General features: G+C 41.0%; 2 long non-coding RNA genes across 4 annotated transcripts in view; both read right to left on the bottom strand.

Moving 5' to 3' along the window:
* Positions 1–27759, bottom strand: part of LOC306650319 — a 510857-nt gene that overhangs the window by 109212 nt on the left and 373886 nt on the right. The gene's annotated exons all lie outside the window — the stretch shown is intronic.
* LOC306650322 lies at positions 36–5045 on the bottom strand. The gene is made up of 2 exons (XR_013760870.1): positions 1814–5045; positions 36–1689 (listed from the first exon to the last, which is right to left on the bottom strand). It is a non-coding gene; the product is annotated as an uncharacterized lncRNA (long non-coding RNA).

Here is a 27759-nt window from a genome sequence, read left to right as displayed (position 1 = left end):
AGCACAGGGAAACGCAAATGTTTTTGCCAACAATGTTCTTTGTTCAGTTGGGGAATTTTTTTTTTCCCTTTAAAAAAGTATTGAAGCCTTTTTTTTTTTTTTTTTTTTTGTCTTGATAATGGGTCAGTTTGTACTAGCTGGAAAGCAAGATGGCATAGTTCTTTTTCCCCTAGCCGAGTATTTCCTCATTTATATTTAATTTAATTTGATCAGTTAGACAGTCAGTGAAATTAGACATCAAACTAGGTCCTGATTGATAATGGAGGCTCCATCACCTCTACCAGTGAAGTGGCTATTACAGGTCACATTCTCATTTCACATTTTCCCTTTTACTCCCCGCTGCGCTCAGGGTGTGGAGTGTATCTCTAACCTGATTTTACAAGGTTATTTTTGGAGCAGTTCCCTAAGACAGGCATTCCCTAATTTGCTCATTTAATTAATGACAAATCAAATTGATGCCATGCATTTAAAAAATGCATGATGATCGGTGTTTCTACTCAGGCGACGTGACTGGCCAAAAGGAATCACCTTCAGTTCTTTTGCACACAATACCTAAGTCAGTATTTTCTGCCATTTGGTTTGTATTTCTTCATCCATTCACTTACTGCTAATAACACCACAGGTACCCCTTTACATGGTGTTTGCTTTCTAGCTCTATTCATTTTTCAAAGCATTTTCTTTTCTTCATTCCTGTTTTTAACCATTGGGAGGAAAAAAAGCATTTTGTGCTTCTGACACTTTGCTGGGAAAGCCACGCTTTCTGCCTTTCTGTTCACTGGAAAGGAGAATTTAACTGCTTTCCATGCACTCTGAGTACAACTGAAAATTATTTCTTCACCTCATTTCTTTCACTCTTACCCTGCTTGCAAATAGACTTTTTTTCTTTCTTTTCCTTTCCCTTTTTTTTTTTTTTTTTTTTTTGTTTCTTCCTTTTAATTCAAAAGGGATTATCTGGGAGAAAATGTTTCTTCAAAACTAAATTTTAGAATCACCATTTGTTGCTCTCAAATGAACCTCTGCAGGACTTGATCGAATTGGTGCAGACACGATTTCTTTGTTTCCTTTCCCCAACCAATAATGAGCTTCTCTCACTAAGTTAAACTGGGAATTTAAGGTACATAGTGAGCACAGGGGATGGTGAAGGAACGCATGATTTTTATTCTTGCTGGTTTAGCCTTGTCTTGGTTAACGGAACCAAACTGGTTTCTTACATTGCAGAACACCTCAGAGACTCGATATACTAATATGAAGTCATGGCATTTGAACATTGATAGAGAAATTGGGAATTTAATTGAATCCCGAAAAAGTCTGGTGAATTGAATATTATTCTTTCCAACTTACCAATATGAGCACTAAGACCTACAAAAGCTCTATAAGAAAGTGACCATGACGGGAACCTCTCGCTCCCCAGCCTTCTCTTCCTCCACCCAGCACCCTCCTGACGTGGAAGGAGGAGTTGCTATTGAAGGCCAAGTGCTGGGGGTCACTGGGCACAAAGGAGAGCTGGGGGAGGGACCCCGAAGGCTCTCTTCACATCTTAAACATTTATTCTCTCCTTTCAGACACTCTACATGCTGGGATCTGTAATATGGGCTTCAAAACGATTTACACAGGCTACATTTTAGTTCAGATCTTCAACTGCCCCATGCCCATCCCTGTTCCACATTCATAAAATTAAAATATTTAAACCTTTTTTTAAATTTTTTTTATTTTATTTATTTATTTATTTATTTTTGCAGTGCTGGGGATCGAACCCAGGGCCTTGTGCTTGCAAGACAAGCACTCTACCAACTGAGCTATATCCCCAGCCCACCTCTTTTTTTCTTTAATTGGAGGAAATTCAAAGCTCTTTTGTCCCTCAGGGGAAAGGGAAAACTTACATAAAACTAATGACAAACTCTAAAGATTAAATAGGAAAATGTGAAGCCCACGTGATTGAGCAGTTCCAAGGGTGGTACCCAACATCATGGAAACCCCCGGAACAGCCAACGGCTCCTGCATTATCATGGGTTGGTGCAGTTTGTGGCTAGACTTATGTGTAGCCAATACTGTGCCCCCCAACAAAAAGAAGCCCAGGAGCTGTCTCAAAAGACATTAAAATGATGGAGACTTTTTAAAAAGGAAATACAATTGCCCTTGCAATGTACACCATTTCGTTGGATGTATGCTACCTAAGACGAAGCAAAGTCAGGGTCACCTACCTTGTGAAAGTTTCTCCGGATGTCAACCAGGGTGGTTCTGCCACCCCTCGACTTTCCACCTTGGTTTTTTTACTTTCTTTCTCTTAAGGTTAGATCAACAGTGAATTTCAGCCTGGGCCCTGACAGAGTGATCAAGAATTCCTAGTAAGTGGGGTGTCCTGAATTAATAAGGTGGCATTTCAGTGTATCAGCCTGCATATTAGCGTGTCTCCACAATGTCCATGGAAGACCTTGTGGCAGAAGGAAAAGGACAACCAAGTCACTGCTGGCAGGACTGGGATTTTTTGTTTTGTTTTGTTTTTACAGCAAGGACTTGAGAGAAAAAGAGAAGCATGCATTGTGTATTTAGTCCTGTGCCAGGAGCCTCTCAGGGTCATTTACGCGAATCCTCCAGGATCTCCGTGACTTCCTCCAGGAGACAGGACCCATGTCGTCCCTACGTCAGTGAATAGTGATGATGTGCCCCCCAGAGCAGAGCAGAGCCTGGAATCATACAGCTGGTCAGAAACAGAACTGGGACATCCACTCAGGTCGACATGACTAAAACTTGCAGATTTTCAACCACAAAAGGGTCCATGAGCTACCTCTCAATCAGGAGTTTAGACACGGATCTCCAAAGCACATTTAGCACTTGGGACAGGGACGGTGGAGGAGAGGCACTTCCCAGCACTGAGTCCAGGGTCTCATTTAAGACTCAGACCTGAGATCAACACAGCCAGGCCTCCACATCCACTCCTTCTGTATCTGTGGATTCCACCACCCATGGATTGAAAAGGCAGGTTGAGTCGCCCTCATCTAAAATACTTAGAAACAGAAGGGCTGCAGGTTTCAAAGATTTTTAGATTTTGGAAAATTTGTTTACTGGTTGAAAATCCCTGATCTGTAATTCAAAACGTACCCAAATCCAAAAATTGTTGAGCATTATGTCAGTGCGTATGATACTTTTGAACACTAATATAGTGCTCAAACAGTTTTGGTCAGATTTCTAAATTAGGGAAGATCAAGCTATATTTTTTATTTTTTGGTGTGTCTGTACTGTTATGGTTTAGGCAGTAGGTGTCCCCCACAAAAAAGTTCATGTTTGAGGCAATGCAAGGAAAATTCAGAGGAAATGATTGGGTTTTGAGAGCCTTAACCTAATCAGTGTGCTAATCCCCTAATAGGGATCAACTGGGTGGTCACTGTAGGCAGGTGGGGTGTGGCTGGAGAAGGTGGGTCACTGGAGGTGTGCCTTTGGGGTATATATTTTGTCCCTGGGGGTTTCTTCCTGATTGCCATTCTGTGCCACTTTCCTCCACCACTGTTTTCCACCATGATATTCTGCCTCACTTAGTGCCTAGAGCAATGGAGCCAGGTGTCTATGAACTGAGCCCTCCAAAACCATGAGCACCAAATGAGCTTTTCCTTCTCTAAAAGTGTTCTCGCAGGCCTTTTTTTGTCACAGCAGTGATAAATCTGAGTAAAAGATGGACTGAACGTACCCTGTCTTTTCTTGTCATTGTTCTGTAAGCAATGTGCTATAACAAATATTAACTCAATAGCATATCCATTGCTTCAGGCATTATGTGTAACCTAGAGGTGATTTAACATGGAGGAGGAAGTTCAGGGTTATTTTCAAACACTGGGCCATTTTACGTGAGGGAATTGAGCATCTTCAGACTTTGGTATCCACCAGGGGTCCTGGAACCAATTCCTAGGGGATGGCCAAGTGACAACCATATGGAAATCAAACCAAGCCAACAGGGAAAAGAACAACTATAAAAAGTTTGTGATGCCCACTTCCTACAAACAATTGGAAGAAACTGAAGCTAAAGAAAAAAATAGTAATAAAATTGAAATTAATAAAAACAAGACAGGTGGTTGGGCGGGAGTAAAAGTAGGCTGCCTGAATGGAGAAGGCGGTATTCACTGGGGGCTGTGCTGAGCACCTGGTAAGAGTCTTACAGCACGCTCTGTAAGACGCACCCACAGTGCTGTGCTGGGCCCCTCCTTGACTTGACTGCCTTACTCCTTTCCTTCATGGGCAGCGAGGGAGAGAGCAGCTTTGGTGATCACAGAGGACTTCCCACAAAATGTTTGTTAACATGGCATTTAGTGCCACCAGCCAGTTACGAGGGGGAAAATGCTGTCTTGCTTTTTCTTCCTAAACCATTAAGGTTAATCATTCCTCTGATCTACTCTTTGAAGCTATGCTACATCGTCCAGTGCAAAGACTTATTCGGAGGCCCTAAGTGATCTCATCTTTACTGTAGAATATTCCAGGCGTAGGGGTGCCGGGGGCATCGGCTCGCTCTTAGGGAACCGTTAGTGAAACGCTTGATGCCCACTGCCACGTATTTGTGATCTCAGTGGCCCTCACTTGTAAAATATATGCTGTTCTACCTTCTGGAGAAAAATTAGTCTGGATGTCTCCTGTGCTAATGAAAGAAGACCACTATAAACTTCCCCTGTTAGAACACCACGTCCTCATTAACAATGTTTGGTGTCACCAGGTTCTATTCTGACTGGCTTAGGTGTGTTCACACATCATCAGGTGGTTCCTCTCTGCTATTCATTTAAATGCAGTATTCTTTTTTTTTTTTTTTTTTTTTTTTTGTGGTGATGGGGATTGAACCCAGGCACTCTACCAATGGAGCCGTATCCCCAGCCCAAATATGGTAAATACGGTATTCTTTTAACAGCAATAGATGAAGAATGGAGAGAAGTACATGTTAATAAAAATAGCATCTCATTCTAAGACAAGGGGAAAAAGAAGAAATAAATAAATGATTTGGGCATAGCTGCTTCTAGTCTTTTCTCCCTCTGTATGTATATTTATACTTGTATATACTCATAATTGTAAAAATTCACCTGTGGATATAGAATTAAAATCCTGGTATATATGTTTTCTATCATGCAAGAAGTAAGCATTTTTATATTACTAAATTCTCTTGGAAAGGATGATAGTAAAGGCTGTAGACCCATCTCATATGGATATGCAGGAATTGAACAATTCCTTCTTTTGGACACATCTCTTCCATGTTGAGGACTAGGGCCATGAAATCAAGCCTACACTGCCTACATTATCAACAGTGCAGTCATGGAGGAAGACCGACATCCACCGTCAGAACTCATAACTCCGCGAACATGACTTGAAGACACTGGGGCGGTCAGAGTTCAAATCTCACTACGTGAGCTCAGAATTAAAAGATAAGGTAAAAGTTCCACAAGGAGATGCAGAGGGAGGGTATCTAGGCGGAGGGAACAGATTGCCCTACGTGCCAGCTTTCCATCACTATGATGAAGTACCTGAGAGATGAGTCACTTACGAGGAGGAGAGGTTCACAGTAGCAATGGCTTTTTGTTCCGTGCACAGTCACTTGGCTCTTGTTTCTGGGCCTGTGATGAGGCAGAAGAACCTCAAGGCAGAGAGCGAGTAATGAAGCAAAACTTCTCACCTCATGGCAGCCAGGAATTGAAGGGAGAGGAAGGGGCCAGGGTCCCATCTCCCTTCAAGGGCACGCCTCCAATCAGCTAGCTTCCTTCCACTAATTCCCACCTTCCAGAGGTTCCGCTACCTCCCTATAGCACCAGGTGATGACCAAGCCTTTACCTTATGGACCTGTGGGGAACATTTCAGATCCAAGTCAACACTGATTACAGGGCATGGAAGAAGACTCCCTTGAAGACTTGGGGATTCTGAAAGCATTTTGAAGAAGGGGAAGGAGCTATTAAAAATAGAGTAACTGAATAGACAGCTGAGATAGGAGAGACGTTTCAGCAAGTTCTTATGTAAAGATGGGAGGGAGAGGCTGGGTTGAACGAGTCACCTATGGTCCCAGAAGAAGTCTTGCTTCCACTTTAATTTTTTTAAAGCTATTCGACATAATCACCGGTGGAGTGCTTTCCTTGTGAGATGAGAGAAGCTTGCAGGAGTCGCTTGGTAAACCTTTCTGAGCCCTGGGGGACTCAATATGGAATCTCGGCTGTGGTAATAAGTAAGACACAAGCATTAAACAGATGTGAGATTGCCCTAATTGCCTAAGTCTCTCCCAGTCAGTGGCCTGACGTTAGCATAGGTCCTCTGGTGTCTGGAGTCAAGGAAAGGGGAAGTACATGTTTGGAAAATTGAAACTGATAATGTGGAGTTTTAAAGCACAAATTAACTATCTAACTCCTTTGACTACTAATGTAAGTACTTCTAGTTCACTTGCTTAGACAACTAATTTTTTAGCATTGCAATAAACAGGCCTTGTCCTGGGAAAGCCACATTTCGATACAGCTACCCACAAACTTACATATTGTACTCCTGTTGTTTCCACAAGTACAAGTGAGGGATTTTCTTAGGGTTCCTATACTGGATTAATCCCTCATAACAAATTTATGACAGCAAACAGAGATTGACGGAAAAGCTTCTTTTCCCCAATTCGGCTCTTAACCAGTTGCATTGTGGACCTAACACTTGATGGTATTTTTATCACTGGGAGATTTGTCCAAACCTCTTTGCAGAGTTCACATATCCATTCTCTGAATTATGAGTTCTGTCTGGTGAAAGATCCAAATGACCATCCTACAGATACCTTAATTATAGTCCATTTCACCAGGGACAACACGAATTATAGTTAGCTTCCCGTTAGCTACATAAATTGAATCAAGCACTTTGGAGACAGTGAAAAACACTGGCCAATCCATAAGTCAAGAGAGGTTTGTTGAATGAGTGAAGTTATTCACAACTTTGACTTTGGAGTGAACAATAAATTGTTGCCAGAAGCAGAGCTATCTTCTGCTTAGGTGTTGTTGTGTCTGGTAATAGATTTTTGGACTGTTGCAGAGAGCAAGTTGGCATTTGGTTGATTTGGGGAACAGACTGCATTTCTTGAATTTTCTTCGTTTTTTCTTTCATGTTGAGGCTTGGGAAATTTTGCCTTCATTCCAAGTTTGTGGGACTCATCAACCCAGGACATCTGCTGGGGCTGAACCACTTGAGATGATCTGGGATTGCTTGGATTTCTGTTCAGTCCCCCAAGGTGCTATTCTGAACACATGACAAAACAGCTTACATTTTCTGAGCATATTGCAACTCCCGATAGATTTGGCCATCACAAATACTCCCCATGCAGATAAGTACATATTCTTTATGGTTCTGTGGGGTATACTCACAATTCCCCAAGGGCTAGAAGCCTTATTCAAGATACTTCAGCTTTCTCTTTTGACCTCCACAAAACTTGCAGTTTGAATATAACTAGCAGGAATTAATATGCAATCTCTCTACGATCTCCTACAACCACTAATAGCCGGGTTGAGGGAGGCGGTTTGGGAAAAATGAAAATACTAGGAAAGAAGTGAAAAAAAAAAAAAGTCAAGCAACCATGCAGAAACACCAAGCTGGTGTAACTACTGCTTAGGGTAGAATGGCAGACATCCGTCTCTCTTTCTCTAAAAGCCCCAGAACATGAGGTGCTAGTAGGAGTGAAGAAATTACCATTTCTTGCAAGTCTGCTGAAAGAAGAGCCTCTTAAGACAGTCTTGCGTGTCTCAGTTTCCCTCTTCCCTCTCCTTTTCCCTTTTTCTGTTAGCAAAGCTCTCTGGAATTCCTACCGCCATTCCTAACCTCATTCAGGTTCTCATCTCTGCAGGCAACAGCAATTCTCGGAATGAAGAGAACTTCAAATGTGACTGAGAAGGGTAGAGGAAGAAGCTTGAACTCTGAGAGTTCTAGTTTTGCAGTTTTCTTTTAAGCCGTCCTGCCTAGTTCCCCAAGGAAAATGAAAAGAGACATCCCGCCTAGAAGTTCTGTCCATGAACTCAACGTTTCCGTATGATAGGTTTGAACATCCTTGATTTTTCATCTAGGAGATCAGCAGAGAGTTAACAGGGTCTGGAATGGCCAACATCACAGTGGAATTGGTTGGATAATTCAATTCTTAGCTCTATTCTTGGTCTCTTCCTCCACAAAATAAATAAATGACATGAAATAAAAATTAAATTGCTTATATTTTCTAACTTAGTAGTTTCCATCAATTTCTGCATCTTTGCTTCTTGTTCTCTGCATTGCCATCCTGCAAGGCTATTTAAGACCCTACCTCCAGCCGGTGCAGTGGCTCATGCCTGTAATCCCAGTGGTTTGGGAGGCTGAGGCAGGAGGATGGCAAGTTCAAAGCCAGCCTCAGCAATTTAGCAAGGTCCAAATCAACTCAGTGAGACCCTGTCTCCAAATACAAAAAAGGGCTGGGGATACAACTCAGTGAGTAAGCACCCCTGGGTTCAATCCCTAGTACCAAGAAAAAAAAAAAAAAATAGAAAAATAAAATAAATATTTGTAGCTCCAAATACAGAAACATGGAAGTGGTGGAGTTCTAGATTTCCATGAGAGGAAACAATGACGTCCATAACTCTGCTGCTTGGGATGCCTGCCTGATGAACACACCTGGCTGGCTGACCCTTTGAGCTCTTCATGACGTAAAGCATGAGCTCTGCTTGCTTCACTTACTATGTGGTAACTTGTTACGGCAGCGAAAGTCAGAAGAAACTTTATATACTATTTAATTTAACATCCTGCTTTAAACTGAGGCCAGGGAAAGAAAAAAAGTCGAAAAGCTGAAACTAGAACTCAGCTCTGAATTTTAGAAATAGAAAAACTTAAGCTTTCTTCCCAAATTTTCCTACATTGCACCGTCAGGAAAATTGCTTAAGCCTTATATTTAGTCCTGAGGGAGAAAAATCTATGCTCACATATGTCTGCCTGTGGTGAACTTGCTGTGAGTTCCTGTAACAGTATGGAAAGTTCCTCTCGGCTCTCACCTCTATCCCTGGCCTAAATCAATCGTTCTGGACCACAAGTTACATCACCCCAACAACCCATTTCTGTTCTTCGAATGGACATTTTTTAAAAATATGGCATATTTCTCTTTTTCCTGCCATCTTGTGAGGGAAGTTGATGGCCAGATAGAAATAATTCATCATGATCCTTTCAAATACCAAAACACTCTGCTCCTATGAAATCATTTTGAACCTCTGTCACCAGTGAAAACGCTGGCTGTCGGGGAAAAAAGAACTTTCAGTTTCAAAAGATTCAGTTCCCACATTTAGAATCCCCCAAATCAACTTAAATTCATGAGTTGTAAAATTTATCCCTCCTAATGAAATTCTCCCCAAACCAAAAGCTCAGAGGGTCTTTGAACCTCACTCACTGTACACATTTTTGGACAACTTTCAATTTAAAATGAAACTAAGTTTTCCAATGGAGGTATATGTGTCATAGGAAGGTCCTTTTGCTGAATAAATATTTACTGAGCATCTGCTATGTGCAGCTGATGATCACAGGTCATTCTGTTTACTTGGTCAGGGCAAGCAACAGGATAAAGGGGTTCACATTGCTTCATCCCAGAGATTCATAGGAAAGAAACATTCTCCATATCCCAGCCACCTAAGTGGGTATCCGCAAGAGTGTTCTCAGTTCAAGTAGCTGCTGCTTTCACCTCAAAACAAGCCTTACGGGAATTTAGAGAAAGGAGCAATCACTGGGAACTGCAGAGAGCAGAAGAGGGGGAATTATTTTTGCAGAAGAATTTATAGATGAGAAAACACTGTGGTAGGGCCTCAGAAAACAGGGAAAATTTGAACTTGGGAAAGTGAGCACAAGGCAAAAGAAGTCTAAAGGAAATGCAAATTATGGGGTGTGCAATAGCACTTACTACAGTAAACAATTCAGTTGCTAGATCACGCAAGAGGTAGTAAAAATAACAAATTTCTGTTAAACTTCGAAAATGTCCTAGGCACAATGCTGGGTTATATGCATAATTCAATTTAATCTTCAAAATAACCCCATGAGACAGATTTTATTGTTTTTTTCCATTTTACACAGGAGGGAACAGGAGGCTTAGAAGGTTAAGTAATCTGTTCAAGGTCACCCAAGATGCAGAATCAGGTATTTAACCCCAGAAGCTATGTTTATAAACTGCAACACTATCCTGGGATTAGTTTATGAGGAAACTAAGTGCTGGTTTGAAGGCCTGAGACTTCATTCTGCAAGAATAGGGGTGCAGGGAAGGGTTTTGAACAATGAGGGTGACAATGTCAGTCTTCAGGAAAGTCAATATAGCAGTACCATGACCATATGCAAAAAAATATTCTCCTAGAATTCTCACGAAAATATGTGTGCATACATATGCACAGCTTTCAAGAACAAAGACTACTTCCCGATGTCCATGTATTAGCTTTTCTTAACTGTGACAAGAGGCCTGAAATAAACAACATAAAAAAGAAAAGATTTATTTTGGCTATTGTTTCAAAGGTTTCAGTCCATGGTTAGCTGACTCCACTGGTTTAGGCCTCTGTCAAGGAAGAAGAAACATCTTGGTGGAAGGATGTGGTGGATCAGAACTACTCACCTCATGGCAGCCAGGAAGCAGAGAGAGAAAGGAGAGAAGGGATCAGGGGACAAGACAGTCCCCGAGACTATGCCTCCAAGGACCCACTCCCTTCAACTCGGTCCATCTCCTACAGTTTCTACCACCTCCCAAGAGTCATTTAATTATGAACCCATCAGTGTATTAATCCGCTGATGAGGTCAGATCCCTCATGATCCAATTACTTCCCCATACCCTCTGAGTGTTGCTGTATTGGTGACCAAGCCTTAACTCATGAGCCTTTGGGGGACATTCCAGATCCAAATTATGACATTCGGCTACCATGAAAGGACATACAGTCAATTAGAGAGACTCCATCATTTCCCTCCCCATTTCAGGAAGTGCTCCAGGTCATCAGACTACACAGCTGATGACAAAGAAAGCTGAAGGGAGAGGTGAGTCAAATCCTCACAGAGGCTATTTGAAGATTTAACACACAAATTGCCTCATCTTTTAAACTTTTGTGGATGTGAAAATCAATTACCTATAGAGGAAGTATGAAGATTATCTGTGGTGAATGATTAATTATGATGGTATACCTTTACCCCTTTCTGCCTTCAGTAGTATAAGCCCCTAGTGTAATGGTTAATTTGAATTGTCAACTTAATTGGATTAAGAGATGCCACAGATTAAGAGGCTTCTGGGTGTGTCCATGAGGGCGTGTCTAGGAATGATTGGCATGTGGGATAGCGAACTGGAGTGGAGACCCTCCTTAAGCATGGGCAGCACCCCCCAATAGGATGGAATAAAAGCTGAAAGAACAAGGAAGCAGATGCAAGCTCAGCTCTTCTTGAACGAGTTCTTAATTGCTGCTTGGATCATCTAAGGATATTGGACTGGTTTTTTCTTCACCCTTGCAAAGCAGACTCTGCCAATGATTCTCCAGGGGTTTTCCAAGAGCCTTCGTCTTGGACTAAAGTGACACTGTTGATCCCTCTTGTACTGGGGCATCTGCGTCTTGGACTGCGCAGCTGCTGGTTCTTCCAGCTCTCCAGCTGCAGAAGCCACTGTGGACTATCCAGCTTCTGGTCATGGAAGCCAATCTAAAATCCCTTTTTATAATCCTACTTCCTGTTGCTTCTGTTCCTCTAGAGAACCCTGACTAATGCACCTAGCAATTTTGTTTTACATAAAACTGATATCCTTTTTATAGCAATGGAACCCAACAAAATGTGAGAGGGTGTTCACAAGAAAAATAAAAAGATAAATTACATTCCAAGCCTAACAAGCATTCACATCCTCCATTATCCATTTCACTGTTACCAGATAATATACTGACGTTCCTCACGAAGTTCATGTTGATGTGAGGTAACACTTACTAAGCATCACATGCAAACTTCTTTATTTGTGGTCCACAAGTGACATTTTAAAACCCACATTTATGGGAAATTACTATTTGGCTATGGAAATTCAAATGCTAATGAGCAATTATAAGTGTCTCCTCGAATTGAAGTCATAAAGGAATAGCAAGATTATATTATGGATTTTATAATTCATTCATTCATCACTAAATAAGTCTTTCTTGGACCCCTTACTACATGTCAGGGGACACCAGGAGAACAAAGCAAACTTGGTTCCTACTCTCCTTGAACTTATGTTCCTAAAGGGCAACTAGATCATAAATGCATTAAATAATTAGTTCATCACAGCTTGTAAGTGCTACGAAGAAAATAAAAACGAAGATAACAATAACGAGTGTTGGAGAGGGAAATAATCTATTCCTTCATCATGCACAGCTTTCTATAGCACATTCTAGATCATGCTAATATGAAGAGACTCAGTCCCTTGGTGCTGGCTTTGTAGGGATAGCTGACTGTACTCTGATGAGGACACTTTGTTACTTAAATATCTCTTGCAGCAGTTTGCAAATGGCATTCCTATTCATCACTGCAACACTCCTGAGAGGCAAGGGGTTCAAGCCTCATTACCTCTGTTTAAGGGAGAGGCTGGGCATTGACTGGAGAACCACCTTCAAGCAGATATTAAGGAGCAGAGCAGGTGTGGGGTGTGCCGTAGCCCGGCTCAGATCCCTCCAGCCTTTCCACACAGCCATTCATTCTGCCCCTCAGTGTGGGCCAGGAGCTAACACATGCCTAGAGCTTCTGGAAATAAACCAGCTCATTCCTAACTCAGGAAAGAAAGAAAAACATATTTGTTATGAAATTAAAATGATTGTTCCCAGCAATCGTTAATATAAAGTTTGTTTACGTATAAAAACTCCTAGGTGAGAAACAGTAAACAGAATCGCGAACTAAAAATTTTTGTTGAATATTTTAGCTGGGGTTTTCCTCCCTTATTACCACAAACAAATAGCTTTAACAGTGGAAATTTCTCTGATGTGAATTCATGCTAGCTGCTTTAAGGGAACCTTGTTATAAGACAAAGTCATCATGAATCATATTCAGAAGAATAGATTGTTATTTAAATGCTCAAAAGATAGCAGAGAACCATAAATGAATGTTCTGGAAAGATGGAAGAATTGTTTAGTTCAAACTTATAACATGATGGGCATGATTTGAAATCAAGAAAAATGAAATGACTTATCAAAGTTCTCATAGCAATTGAGCGAGATTCAGATTTTAGTTTCTTGGTTACAAATCCAGTACTCTGTCACAGGTTTTAGAAACTATATTCAGTGAAGTCCACACATCCTTGGACTCCACAGTGGATGTATGAAGACAGAGACACAGTGGCTTAGGAAAGATGAAGTCATTTTACTTATATCATAATGAGGGGAAGCAGGGCAAACTCAGTGACTCCAATGCCTTACACTTTTTTACATTTAAAAGTCATCATAATTAAGGACATACCAAAAAACTACAAGAATGATATAAAGAATTCTCAGATGCTTTTGATCCAGACATCTCCTTCCTCACCTCACTGTTTTTCCCTCATTCTCTCCCCTGATCTCTTGAAGAATAAGATATGGACCGATCTTTTTAATCCTTAAATTCCTCAGTGTGTATTTCCTAAAACTAAGAATATTCTCTTACATGACAATTAAAATTTACAAAATTCACACAGTAAAATTTACAAAACTAGGACATTAATAAGGATAGAATACTATAATCTAATCTTGAGCTCTTAATCAGATTTTTCCAATTTCCCCAGGAAGGCTGTTTATAGCAAAAGAAAAATCCAAGATTAGGTTTCATTGAGTTGTCATGTCTTTTTTAGTTTCCTTTAGTCTGGAATGGTCCTTGGGTCTTCATATTGTACAACCATGACATTTTTGAAGAGGACAGGCCAGTTGTCTTATAGAATGCCTCTCGATTTGGTTTTGTCAGGTCTTTTTTCATGATTAGATTTAAGCGATGCCCTCTTAGCAGGAGTACCACAGAAGTGATGCTGAGTTCCTCGTGGAGTGTCACATCAGAAGGCGCATGATACAAATGCATCCCGTGAGCCACCTGCATCATTTACTTCAGGTGCTATTTACCAGTTTCTCTATTGTGAAGTTATTCTTTTACCCTTTGTAATTACCATGTGGGAAAATGCTTTGAGAATACGTAAATATCCTGTTATTCCTCAAGCTTTCACTCACTGGTTTTAGTATTCATTGAATATTCTTGCCTGAATCAGTCAGTATTATGATGTTTCCAAAATAATGACCTGCCTCATACCAAATCATGAATGCAGAAATAGACCTGGCCGTACATTACTCTTTCTAATTACCCTGTCCCTCCACTTCCTCTTTCATGCTTTGCTTCTTTTCCCTCCTCTCTCTAGAAGCACAGTAACTCTGGGAGATAAAAAAAATAAAGTTTTCAGGAAGAGATTAAAAGAAGTGACTTTATTTTGCCTACAGAAATACAGTTGAGAGGCAGCCATAACTGTACGTTTTAAGAGAAGATGGCAGACTTCCGCAAGGCACATTTGCAGCAAATCCTATTTTTCACAAAATGATCCGCAAAGTTGGCATCTTGAAAAGTGAACCAGAGATGCTCAAGTTGAGAGTGCTGTATTTTAAACCCTTATTTTAATAACTAAGCTCTCAGGAGTCTGAGCTCTGGAGTCAGACTATCTAGGGTCAAATACTGGATCTGCCACTTACTAAGAACTTGGACAAGAATAAGACTTTCCCCCCATCTGCAAAATAGGGATAATAATAGTAATTATCCTTTTGGGATACTACTTCAAAATTTTTAAAAATAATATATGAAAAATAATCAACACAGAGCTTGCTTGCAAACTGTATACCTAACCAACATTTCTTAGGCATGTTCTATTTTTGAGGTATTTCAATAGCCATTAGGAATACAATTATAGGTAAGATTTACCTTGTTCCATTAAGAACCAATAATGCAACAATAAAAACACCTATATTCCTCACTATAATATGACGTGATGCCAGAGAATGCCATGGAGAAGGAACAGTGAACAATTTTTAATGAGGACAACATAAAGATTTCAAAAGGAGATTAATTAATTATTACAGTACTGGGGATTGAATCCAGGTGTGCTCTATCACTGAGTTATATCCCCAGCCCCTTCCCACCCCTTTTTATTTTGCTTGGTTTCCAAGGCTGAACTCAAACTTATGCTCTTCTTGCCTCTTCCTCCCAAGTTGCTGGGATCCCAGGAGTGTGCCACTGAGCCCAGCAGATTATTTTATTATTGGTCCTTCAAACAAAAGTAGAATTTTGCCAGTTGGAAAAGTAGGGCTAAAATCCCAGTAGCTAGAGCAGTGTAGTCAAAGTGTGGAGGTGTAAATGCATCTGTTATGCTCTTGGAAACGCAGAGTCTGGTGTGACCAGAGCATGGATTTCAAAGTGGAAAGAGTTAGAAATAAGCCTGGAAGGGAGCCTTCCTCCAAGTGCTGGCCAAATGATTAATGGGTTGATTAGATCAACAGACACTTCCCTGGCATCTACCATGTGTCAAAGATTCTGTTGGACACTAAAAAAAAAATGGGGAATAAGGCAGATATGGTCTCTGTTATTGGGCAACTGACTTTTTTAGAAGTACTAGCTACTAGTTCAAGTCTCAGCACCACAAATAAATAAATAAATAAGTAAATAAATAAATAAATAAAAATAAAGGTCCATTAACAACTAAAAAGTAAAAAATAAAAAATAAAAGAGGTACTAGCTCCAAGGGTGCCGTCAGAGATTTCATCTAAGATCTACATAAAAATCTCATAGAAAGACAAGGGCAAAACATTATGAACCTAAACCACTCAAACATCAGTTTAGTAAGCTGTTTGGGGCAAAACTCATTAGAAATGAATAAAAGGTTAGTGTTAGTGATATCAAGGTCTTCCATTTATATAAATATAGCTTGCAACGTTGTCCTCACTTGTCATTTGATCATACAATCCTTAATGAAGTAGGGGAAGTATAATTATCTCAATTTACAGATACAGAAACGGGTGCAGAAGATTAAACGGTTTGCTGGAGGTCTCAAGCAAATTTTCCAACACAATTTTGTTCTCAAATGACAAAAATCATGTTCCATGCTGACTCTGCCTGGTGGAAAGTAGAACGTGGCCCGATTTCTTTGCTCAGAAGAACCTTCTATTTATAGTAGGTGAAGATAAAAGCATTTAGGGAGAGAACAAAGTTCTGAACTAGACTAAGGCTCCATTCTACTTAAAGAACATTCTCCTACCTTCTTTCATAAAACAGCCCAATATCTGGCTACACCATTCACTAATGATTGTCCTTCTTACAGTTTTCTACAGACACACGAATCATTCCCCTTTGTTCTTGGAGGTCTTGAGTTTTGATTCACTGTGACTTTCTCCAGTACAATTCCTGATGGCTGTAGAGCATCCTTTCCCTTGCCTGACATCTGAACTCCTTAATCCCCTTCCTCTCTTCCATTGATCTGTGCCCCACACAACCTCGGTCACTCACTCCCACCATCATAAGGGACCTGATCATTCCATACTCTCAATTTCAAATATCACACGGGGAAAGGTGAATCTACCAACTCCTCTTATTCAGGCTCACTACTGTTACTCTTCATACCATCACAGGAGGATGTTCAAGGAGGTCACAGAGAGGGGGACCTTGACCCAGGACAAGGGGGTCCCTGATGTAGGTGATGGAAAGGAATTTTAGCATGCATCAGATATGGAGGCACAGAGACTTATTTGGGAAAGCAAGGAGTACATGGGCCATTTTAAGAGGTGGAAATGCCTTCGGAGTTCTTGGGCTCTTCTTTTAAAGGAAACTTGGTGATGGGTGGACACAGAATAGTATGTAGGGATGACATCAATCTGGTGATCACAACAGTTTCTGGTGGTCTGGCAGTAGTGTTGGGAAAGTACTCTATCACCTCCCTTTGCTCAGTCTATTTTAAAAGTACATACAGTAGTGGGATCATTAACAGCGTCTATGGCAATTTTCACAAGTGAGCAAATTTCCACTGACTTTAAGATTGTGAGTGAAGGTTTGTAGATCTCCTAGAAATTAGTGAAATTTCAGTCCTAGGAGAAAGAACTGCCTTAGGGAGTGAATGTGTGAGGAACTGGAACACAAGGTTTTCAGATTTAAGTTATGGTTTCCTTGTCCTTCCTTTTGTCTCCTTGTTACCTATTTTTTTTTTTTTTCTATCCTACCTCAGTCCCAGTCCAGGACCTGATCCATGAGTCCTAATGTTGCTTTCCTACCCTTCAAACCTCCCACGACCTTACTTCCTGCTTACCTGACTTCCATTCCTGGGGTATCATTGCCTTCCTTGATGGGCATCGGCCCCCATGCCTGTGTCCCTTCTCAATTTTCTACTTTCCAATAAAACCCTACCCTAGGTACATCCAACTCTCAACCAACTCTGCATGTATACTTGGATAGCTGAATGTGGCTGGGGTAAAACTACCACATGGCTCTATCTCTATGTTCGTGTCCACTACCCTCAAATGGGCCAGTCATGCATACAAAGCCCGGTCCATTCCCTTGCCCCTCTCCCAAGAGAATTATTTCATGCTTTCTCCTCCAATGGCTCAACTCCTCCCATGGCCTCACTCTTAGCTACTGAATGACTTTGCTCCTTATTTCACTGGGAAATTGGAAGCAATCACAAGAGAAATTCCACATATTCTCACCACCCTGTCTACCCACCCACTAGATTTGTGTCCTCCATATCCTCTGCCTTCCCTCCATTCTGTTTGCTTCTTGGACTAACTATTATTGCTCCTACCTCAATTCGTTCCCCACAAATGTACACTAGATTCCATCCCTTGCCTACTTTAGGATATTTTCCTAGCAATTGTTTCCTCTCTTTCCTGCATAATTAAATATCCTCCCTCTACTGAATTATCCCTGTCAAGTATTCAATTGTGCTGTAATTTCTTCCATCTCAACAGAATGACACAATCTTGACCTACTTCTCCCCTGGCTACAACCTCATTTCTCAGCTCCCCTTTATAAAATTCTCAACTCTCTGTCCTCCCCTTCAGTCTTTGGAATTTACTTCCCTGAAATTGGTCTTGACAATGGTGCCAATCCCCACCCACCACTGCTAAACTGCCTGGCTGACTTCAAGTTCCCATCTTACTTGAATGGTGTAGCACGTGACACAGCTGATCACCCCTTGCCCTGGAAACAGTGTCCTATCTTTGCTTATTGATCTTCCTCTCGCTTCACAGACCATCCTTCTCAGTTGTCGTTGCTGGTCTCTTTATCTCCCCAACCTCTTCATGGTGGAGTGCTCCAAAGCTCAGTTCTCATAACTCTTGTCCACCCACACTCACCCCAATCTCTGAGTTTGAACTGTCATCTGCACATCCTCGATTCCAAGTTTGTATCTCCAGTTCAGACCTCTCTCAAATTCTAGTCTTTGATACACAACTGCCTACTTTACATCTCTACCCTGACGTTTCATAGGTGGTTTTCAAATTAGCATGCTCAAAACTGAACCCTGATCTTTCTCCCCAAAATGCTCTAGCTCCAATCTTCCCTGTGTCAGTTAAGAGCAACTCCACTCTGCATTTTATCAAGTCTCAGATTTGTGGTGCCTGTTATCCTGGATTCCCCTCTTCCTCTCACACCATTACCATGTTTTACTGGCAAATCCTGTTGGCTGTACCTTCAGAATCCAACTCGATTTCACCACCATCAATGATAAAACTCAATCTATGTCACCACCATCTCTCACTAGAATTATTGGTGAATTTTGATAGTTCCACATTTAAAAATGTCCAAGATCTGATTTATTCTCACCTGGATCAAATAGTATCTCTTACCAATTTGACTCTAAGAGTCTCCTAACTGTTCTCCCTCCTCCTGCCTTTGTCCCTTATACTCTATTCTCAACAGAGTAGATAGAATGATTCTCTTAAATATAAGATGGAGCATACGACTTATGAGTCTGAAAGCCCTCAAATTGTTTCCCATCTCAGAGTGAAATTCCACATCCTTCTATTTGCCTTCAAAGCCAAATATGAGCTCCCATCCCTGCTACCTCCCTCTGAGACCTCGTGCCCTCCAGCTCTCCCCCCTGATTCTTCTCTTTCTACCACACCAGTCTTCTTGCATTTGTTCAAACACTCCACACCCTCTTTGACCTGAAGGTCTTTGCACTCTGGTTGGGCCCTCTGTCTACCTGTTAGAATTTTCTATGATACAAGACATGTTCTAGATCAGAGCTGTCCAATATGGTAGCCACTAGATAGATACCTGAAGCTATAGAGCAGTACAAATATTACTAGAGCAACTGAGGAATCAAATTCTAAATCCTCTTTAGTTTTTAATTTAAGTGTAAACAGTCACATATAGCTGGAGCCTACAATATTACAATATGTCCAATGTGTTCTTCCTTGGGACACCCCATGGACAGTCCCTCACTTCTTCCAGGTATCTGCCCAAATGTCATTTTTGTAATGAACCTTTCCCTAATCAAGCTATTTAAAATGACAGCTCTGTTCCCTGCTTTGTTTTCTTAATATTTCCATGCTAATTAGATACATAAGATACTTTCTAATTTTTTCATTTATTTGTATATTTTATCTCCAAGTTAAAATTAAAGGAAGGTCCATAAAAGCAAGGACTTACAGTTTTGTTTTCACTGCAATATCACCCATACCTAGACTAATATTTGGCACACATTAAGAGTTCAACAATTTCTTATCGAATCACAGTCTCCTGACAACCATTACCTTCTTGAATGATCTTGACCAGTCATGATCTGACTCTTGGCCTCTACTTTCCTCTTCTTCCCATTATTCTCTGATACTGAACTTCAACTGTTTTTTCTATTATTTTTTCTGTTGTTGTACTATTTTTTATTTTTGAAATTAACCTTTAATTTCTTTCTTAAATATTATTTTATAAAGTTATTATAGATCATTTTTTGAGTTCATATGAATCAGTTCATAGGGCTGGGGAGATAGCTCAGTGGGTAGAGTGCTTGTCTCACAAGCACAAGGCCCTGGGTTCAATCCCCAGCACTGCAAAAAAGAAAAAGAAAAAACATCTACTGTTCTGCTTCTTAGAACAATAACATTTCTATTTGTTTATTCACTTTTTTATTGCTTATCCCCTCACTAGACTATAAACTCCCAATAAGTAGGGACTATGCACATTTTAGTAATTTAACAGGGCGCTTGACACAATTATTGCTCATTGAAGAAAGTCTTTCTGGATTATGAGGTAATAAAGTCTGCCATCCAATAGGCATTCAATAAATATTTATTGAGGAGTTCATTAATTATTTAATCTTCAAAATGAAGGAATTTAACTAGTTGAATGAATAGGTTCTTCTAACTTGTGCTCAAGTTATGGGTCTTCAAGAAGTGTCCAAACGTAGGTCCGCATAACCACACAGAAAGTGTCCATCTCCTGCATGACTTAGTCTTGCAGGACTGTGGGTCATGAAAGTCCCCAGGGAGGTGAGGGCACACAGGGAAAGCTGGCATTATGCCTGCCAGCTGTGATTGGGAGCCTACGAGTGGCCCTCTGCTCTCTCACTGTCTTGGGTGATTTTTGTTGTGGGGTTGCTTTGTTGAAGTAGTTTTGTGAAAAGGCTGTGGAGGGCATTTTTGTGTTTCTAACAGAGCCACCTTCATGACACTGGCCAGCGTGGTGAAATGACCACCCCTGGCTGGGTCTACTGCTCTCTTCCAACCCTCCCCACGGGGCAGTGCCTTTTAATAGCCCTTCCATTCTTTACTGTGTGAAGCTAGAAAGCGGCAGAGACAGGAGACTGAACTGGCAGTAAACTTGCCCATTCACCTTTAACATTTCGAGTCCATAAAATATGCTCTAGTATTAGCAGAGTAGGGGCGAATTCCTTCCTGCTTAACAGATTTTTTTTTTTTTAAATAGAGTTTTAACATTTAAAAAAAGATATCCCCCAAGCTCTCAGCAGATCTTCCACATAATAGAACCAGGACCCACTGCTGCCTGCCTCAGCTTAGAAATCCATTTTGTCAGGATCAGTATTATCACCTCCTTAGTCATTCATGAGAAATGTTAAAAGTCACCTCCCAGTCATGTTACTGCAGGTAAAATGACACTGGACCTTACTGAGGCCTCTACTAAAGTGACTTTTCTTTACTTGTGACCTGAATGTTACCAAAGACAATCAATAATTGAATAGGTATTGGTGGCATCATTTCATTTTTGCCAAGTGCAAAATTTTAAGTTTATTTTATAAAGTGGAAATTTGTATTTCTCATTCTGAATTGAGGCCTCACTTTGCGTTGATAAAGCAGCCTTTGAAAGGCTTGAGACTTTAGGGGGCCTACACGTTCGCTCTGAAGCTATGCTAATGAATGACAAGAGTTTTTGGAGATAAGGAGAAATGGCCACCACTTATACATGGCCCTTTTCAAAGGGTACTTTCTGCAGCCTTTCCTTCTCATGCTGAGAGACTGCTGACTGACAGCCTCCATGAACCAGTTCAGAATGGGTTCTTGGCACTTCCAGTTATTTACTGTCCCTACCGTGAGAACCATCTTTACAAGTGTGCCCCTGTAAATCTTAAGAAGTGTCTGAACTTTGCAGTCTCCTCCTGGTCCTCCTCCTGATTCTGCTCTGATTTCTGATTCTGACAAATTACTGACAGTGGTGTAGTAATTGACTGTTTAGGGGAGGACAAACCATTCATGATGAATTAACATAGGCTAACACAGTGTCTGCTTTGCTACTTGCTAGATCTACCATGATTACAATCACTGTTTATAAACCTTCCAGTGTGGAAATCTTGGTGTACAAAGCAAATGTGAAATGCAGAAATAGATGAACTTGTAGAATATAATGAGTAATTGGGATCTTCTTATTTTCAAGAATAGTGATGGCATAAATTGAAATTCAAACAGCATTGCCCATCAGTGAGTGGACAAAATCTTCCGTAGTGAGAGGCGCAGAAAAGTGAGGGATGGGGAGAGGGCAATTAACGGGCAGAGCCACACAGGTGGAGAGCAGGGGTAACCTCCACTGTTCAGTTGCACAGGAGGGTGACTGTAGGTGACAACAATGAACTGAATATTTCAAACAAGCTAGTAGAGAGGACTTTCAGCGTTCACAACACAGAGAAATGATAAATGTTTGAGGTGGTCAATAGGCCAATCATCTGATCTGATCATTACACATTGAACACTTGAATCCAAAGAGTGCCCTGTACTCCATAAACATGTACAATTACCATGTGTCAACTAAAACATTTTAAAATCTCTTACAATGAAAACTCAAGATTTGCCTGTAATTAGAAAGTAAGTTTTCTTAGATCACATAGAAAACTCTTTTTAAGGTACCAAAACTCATCACAGATTCCTTAACTTATGGGGACAAATGACAAGTTTTTATTGTTTTTTTTTGTTTGTTTGTTTGGTTGGTTGGTTTTGTTTTATTTCCTTTTTTCCTTTTTTTTTTTTTTTTTTTTGCATTTTATTAGAGACAGTGTCTCACTGAGGCTGATTTTGAACTGGGGATCCTCCTGCCTCAGCCTCCTGAGAAGGTGAGATTAGAGGCATGTGCCAGTGCACCCGGCTACTGCTCTTTATAATAATGTCTGGAGAGGTTTCCTGATAGGATTGCCCACCTATCAGGCAGGTGTGCTCCTTTAGCTGATCTCGAAAGAGAACAGAGGTGGTAGGAAAAAGAATGGGAGCAGGGTAGCTATAAAAGTTGTTTTCGCCCTGGCTCTCACATTTTCCTAGTCTACATTCACGGAATACATCAGGACAGGGTCAGGAGACAGTGTGGTGTAGTGAAAATCACCCTGGCGTGGTGTCAGGAGTCCTTGATTCTAATAGCTGACAGCCTCTAACTACCATGTGACTCTGTGCCAATGACTGGCTGCCATCCCCCTCATCTACTTAATTAGGAGGGTCTGAAAAACTGGTCTGTAAAGAGCTCTTTCAACTCTAAAATTCTATGATTCGATGAAATGTAATGACTTTTGTAGAAGGAGACAGATAATTCATTCAACCAAGTCATACTGCCTCAACCTAAATGATTTTTTTTTGGTTTCAAAGTTCAACTGTAATTACAAAGAAATGAAGGGGACAGAAATGAGTTGCCACTTAAGGCTAACGGGCATCACAAGCAGCAGCTCACTTTCCTGAAATGCACATTGACAATTAGCAATTAACATCTTCTGGAGACAAGCAAATAATCAGGAAGGCTTCTGGCAGAAGGGAGTCATAAAATTTCATGGTACCACTTAACAGATATTTTATCACATGATAAATTAGGTACCTTTCCATCCACTGTAATAATATATTTCCTACAATAATTAGAGATGATTCAAGGCCTGATGCACTCTGGTTGGGCCTGATCCTGAAGAAATTGCTTGTTCAGTAAAAATTTGGTAGGTTTGTGACAAAAAAAAAAAAAAAAAAAAAAAGAGAAAGGAATGATTACCTCCTTTCATATTTCAGTAGCCAGTAACAGAAAACTGAACCCCCCAAAAGAAAAAAAAGTGGCTCAATAGCCTGCAAAGTCCAGCCTTTGGCCGGGCTTCAGGTAAGGCTGGATTCAGGAGAACACACTAGGTCACCAGGACACTGTCCTTCCCTCTTGCAGCTCTGCTCTGCTCTGCCTTCTGTTGGTTTACTCCCAAGTTCCACAAGCAGCAACGTGGCTGACTGCTGTGAGCTCAGGATCCACAGCTTCACAGGTTGTTTCAGTGCAAGTGAAGGCTTGTTTCCCCCCAAAAGTCAGAACAAGAACCCTGAGTATTATTGTTGGACTGCACGGAATCACATGACCAAGACTGAAGCAAGCACTCCAACCCAGGGATTCAAGATGATCATAAGTTGGTCTGGGGATGGTGGGAGAAGCATCCTTTCTTTCTCCCCTGTGAAGTAAGAAGGAAGGAGAGAGATGTTCCTCAAGGAAATTGAAGCAATATTGGCTAGATATCAATTTCATGTCTGAAATATCATGAGATCTTACAGTACAGTTTCCTAGACATCCAAGATCCAACTCTTTATTTAAAGCTGAAAATGCCGAGACTTGAAGAAACAGGCAGTAAAGCCTAATGGCTAAGCTGATAGGTTTGGGAACTGGACAGCCTTTGTTTTGAGTTCTGTTTCTGTCACATGCTAGCTCTGTGACCTGAGCACATTACTTTAATGACAAGAGACTCATTTTGCTTCTCTGAAAATAGAACTAGTCCCAGACTCACCTTGCAGAGGTGTTGTGAGGATTAAATGAGAAAAATGAACACAAACATTAGCAAAGTACCTAGTACTTAGTCAAATAAATGGCAGCGATTATTATTACAGACAGGAAAGGACTTGTCCAAATTCACAAAACTAATTAATGGCAAAACTGAAACTTTTCAGCCAAGAAGTCTCTTGACTTTTTGCTCAGAACTAGAATGAATCAAGGTGAAATTTAATAGTACTCAAGTCAATTAGACCCAAAATAACATAGAAAAAAATTAGACTTTATTCCCAAATTGCTACCTAGGACCTCTCAGATCACATTTCACAATGCCCTGCAATGTTAACATTATGAAACCCTCTTGAGAAGGGTCCACTCACTATGACTAAGCAGATCTGAGAAAGACACACTGAACTAAGCAATTCCTAAGGTCCCCGGGAAATATGGCTACCTGGCTTATCAATCAAGGGTTTGCTGAGTACCCTCTATGTGTCTAGGATTGTGTGAAAAATTGAAATAGAAAATACATCCCTTGCATTCAAAGACCTCACCTTTTGGGGTGGGTGGAGACTGAAAATGTTGAAGGTGCAAAGGCAGAAGGGATCACTATGGCCAGATTGAAATCACAGGACTAGCTGGGATAGATTCAATAAAGGCACAAGGAACTGCAGGTGAAGAGTTCAGCATAAGACTAATAAGAAACAACCAAATATAAATGAATGAATGAATGAATGAAAGGAAGTCTAGCAGAGTAGAGGAAGGAGAGTGGGAGAGGACAGGGGGAGGGGAAACGGGATCATACCTGTATGCATTTGTCAGGATGAACCCAAGGGCTACCTACGTATAGCAATAAAGCACTAATTAAAATTAAAAACCTTCCCATAAAAAACTTTAAAAAGCCATACACAACACTTCAACATACGTCATGCATATCAATGTACTCTGTGTGTGTGTGTGTGTGTGTGTATAGTTTGCAAGCACTATGCATAGCGATAAAGCACTAATGTACAATGAATCAAAATGCAGTCTGTAAAAATAAAAAAATAATTTTTAAAAATAAAACCAAAAGTTAAAACCTTTTCATAAAAAATTTAAAAAGCCATACAGAACATTTCAACATATGTAATGTATATCTATGTACTAATGTGTGTACGTATACATGTGTGTGTGTGTGTAACTTGGCACACACAGTGCACATGAAAAGGATAGATGAACTTGCTATTGAAGAGATGGGAAAGGGGAGCATGAAGCATAGACAAAGGAGAAGGAAATAAAGCCAAGCAAGACAGGGGCAGCCCTGGATTCAGGATTAAGAGGCTGTATGTAGGTGGGTGAAGCTCAGGACCAATAACCCGCAGAAGGATGACCCCCGTCATTACACTAGCCCTCAAGGTCTTTGCGGCATCCACCACTGAGTTCCTCCTCCTCCCAACAGACCTCAGTTCTTACCCAGCCGCTCTGCTCACTGTTTGCTAAATCTTCCTGAAACACCCGTCTGTGCCACGTGCCCCTTCTGACACTTAGCCTTTCCTGCCTCACGTCTGCCCGGCATAACTCTGGACCGTCATGTCCACGTCATGTAACTGTAAACCTCATCATTCCTTGAACTGATGATAGCTGGGTTTACTAAGTGAGGCAGGATGGTGGGTCTCCCGTAGGCAGACGGGATAAAGGCCTAGGACAAGGGAGGGAGGAGAGGAGAGCAGCATGCCCTCCTGGAGGGGGACATGGGTGGGGAGAACATTCCGTTACTTGCTACTCCCGCCCGCTCTAACCTAGGTGACTTCTGAGAACACTGGTTACCAGTCCTATAGCTGCAAACACAGCAGCCCTTCCTTAGTTACCCTTACCCCACCCCAGCAACCACCGACCACAAAGTCGACTCCTACCTGAAGTGCTTCCTCTCCCCAACAGACATGCCAAACCAGCAGGTTGGACCCGTTCTCTTAATTATGTAAATAAGGGATTGAACTTACGCATTTCTGATTGGCTTATTAAGCTGGGAGCTTGAAGATCATGACTGGTCCATGCTGGCATTTCTCACCCACCAGTCACCTGGGTAGGCCAGCAGATATGCCTTTACAAACTCCTAGACAGCAGACACCCATTGGCAACCCTCTTAGGACCTTGATCTCGTTAGGATTTCTATTAATCCTGTTACTTTGCTCTCACTCTTGTGTCCATGGATTTCATTCCCCAAATTCATGAGACAAAGAACGCACCCATCCATGCTTCATGTAACATGAGGACATCTACATCCACCATTTCATGTCCTCAGACTCTACCTGGAGCCTGTCACAATTAAAATTGGTTGTGATCTCTCTCCTGTCTAAGTGCCAAGTAGGAGAAATAGAAAAAAATGTAATACTGATGATAACACCACCCCCTTAATAAATATTAAACACTTTACCTGTATGATTTAATTCAATGTTTTTAGCAACTCCATAAACAATCTTGGCATTCTCGTTTTGTAGTTGAGAGAACTGATCGTCATGGTTTTGGGTCTGAAATACCCCCAGAAGCTGATGCATTGAAGGCTTGGTCCCCAGTGAAGCAGTGGGGCCTTTGGAGGTGATTGGATCATGAGGTCTCTGAGTCCATTGATGGAAGAGAAGCTTCCTTTTCTCTAATGACAATAATCTCGCATTGCCTTGAAAGTCATTTATTTATGTTTGTGTCAATCTCATGAGACTTCCAGCTCTTGTTGGAGTGGAGCATTGTTATATGTATTAATAATAAACAACATTTATATCATAACTCTCTAACTTACAAAGCTCCTTAACCGACTTAGTGCATGGGACTGTTACTACCATCTTGTGAAACAAGATTCGGATTTCTACCTTGCATGTAAGAAAATGTAAAGTTCAGATATTCCTAATGGGGAAAACTGCTGATCAGCAGTTGTTGGAGCTGTTCTACATAAATGCCCTGGTTCTCTCACTCTGCAGTGGAGACGTGGGCTCCACACTGGTGTTCTCCAGCAGGAATAAGGTCCAGTGACCACCAGTGGTAATTTCCTTGATCACATACCCTTTATGGGCTCCTTCCTATTCGCACTTCCCACATCTAGGTCAGTGTTTCCTGGGACCAATTCCCGAACAAACTGCTTGCTTTCAATTCCTTTTCTCAGGATTTGCTTCCAGGAAAACTGAATTAAACTACCTTCCAGAAGTACTGTTTTTCCTAGTAGGATGAAGGAGAGAGGTTAGGGAGGCAAAATCATCAGGAATTTTTAACTATGTGATTTCCAAACAAAGGGGAGGAGGGAGTTATTATCAAGAGAGTAGTCATTTAATAGCCTACAGCCTATTAATTCATTGCCAAGTCAAAACTCCTGCTTCAAAAGGGTCTGGTATTAAGTTGACAGTTGCTTTGGAATCTAAAACAGAATTGGTTAGAAGGGAGTAGAGAAAGATTTTTTTTGCATTTGTCTGGTTATTTCCATTACAGACAGAAATACTCTGACACTTGCTCCTTTGCTCTGATTACAGCTTAAGGCAATTTCAAAAGTTCTTAGGCTGAATTGGAACCCCAATGTGTACCAAGTAGCTTAGCTCATTCTCAGTGTCTCAAAGTCTTCACACAAAATCATGGGTCTTGATGGGGCCAAAGGGT

This window comes from Sciurus vulgaris (genome assembly GCF_902686455.1).
Source record: "Sciurus vulgaris genome assembly, chromosome: 19".
Classification (NCBI taxonomy): Eukaryota; Metazoa; Chordata; class Mammalia; order Rodentia; family Sciuridae; genus Sciurus; species Sciurus vulgaris.
This window is presented reverse-complemented; position numbering and strand designations above follow the sequence as displayed.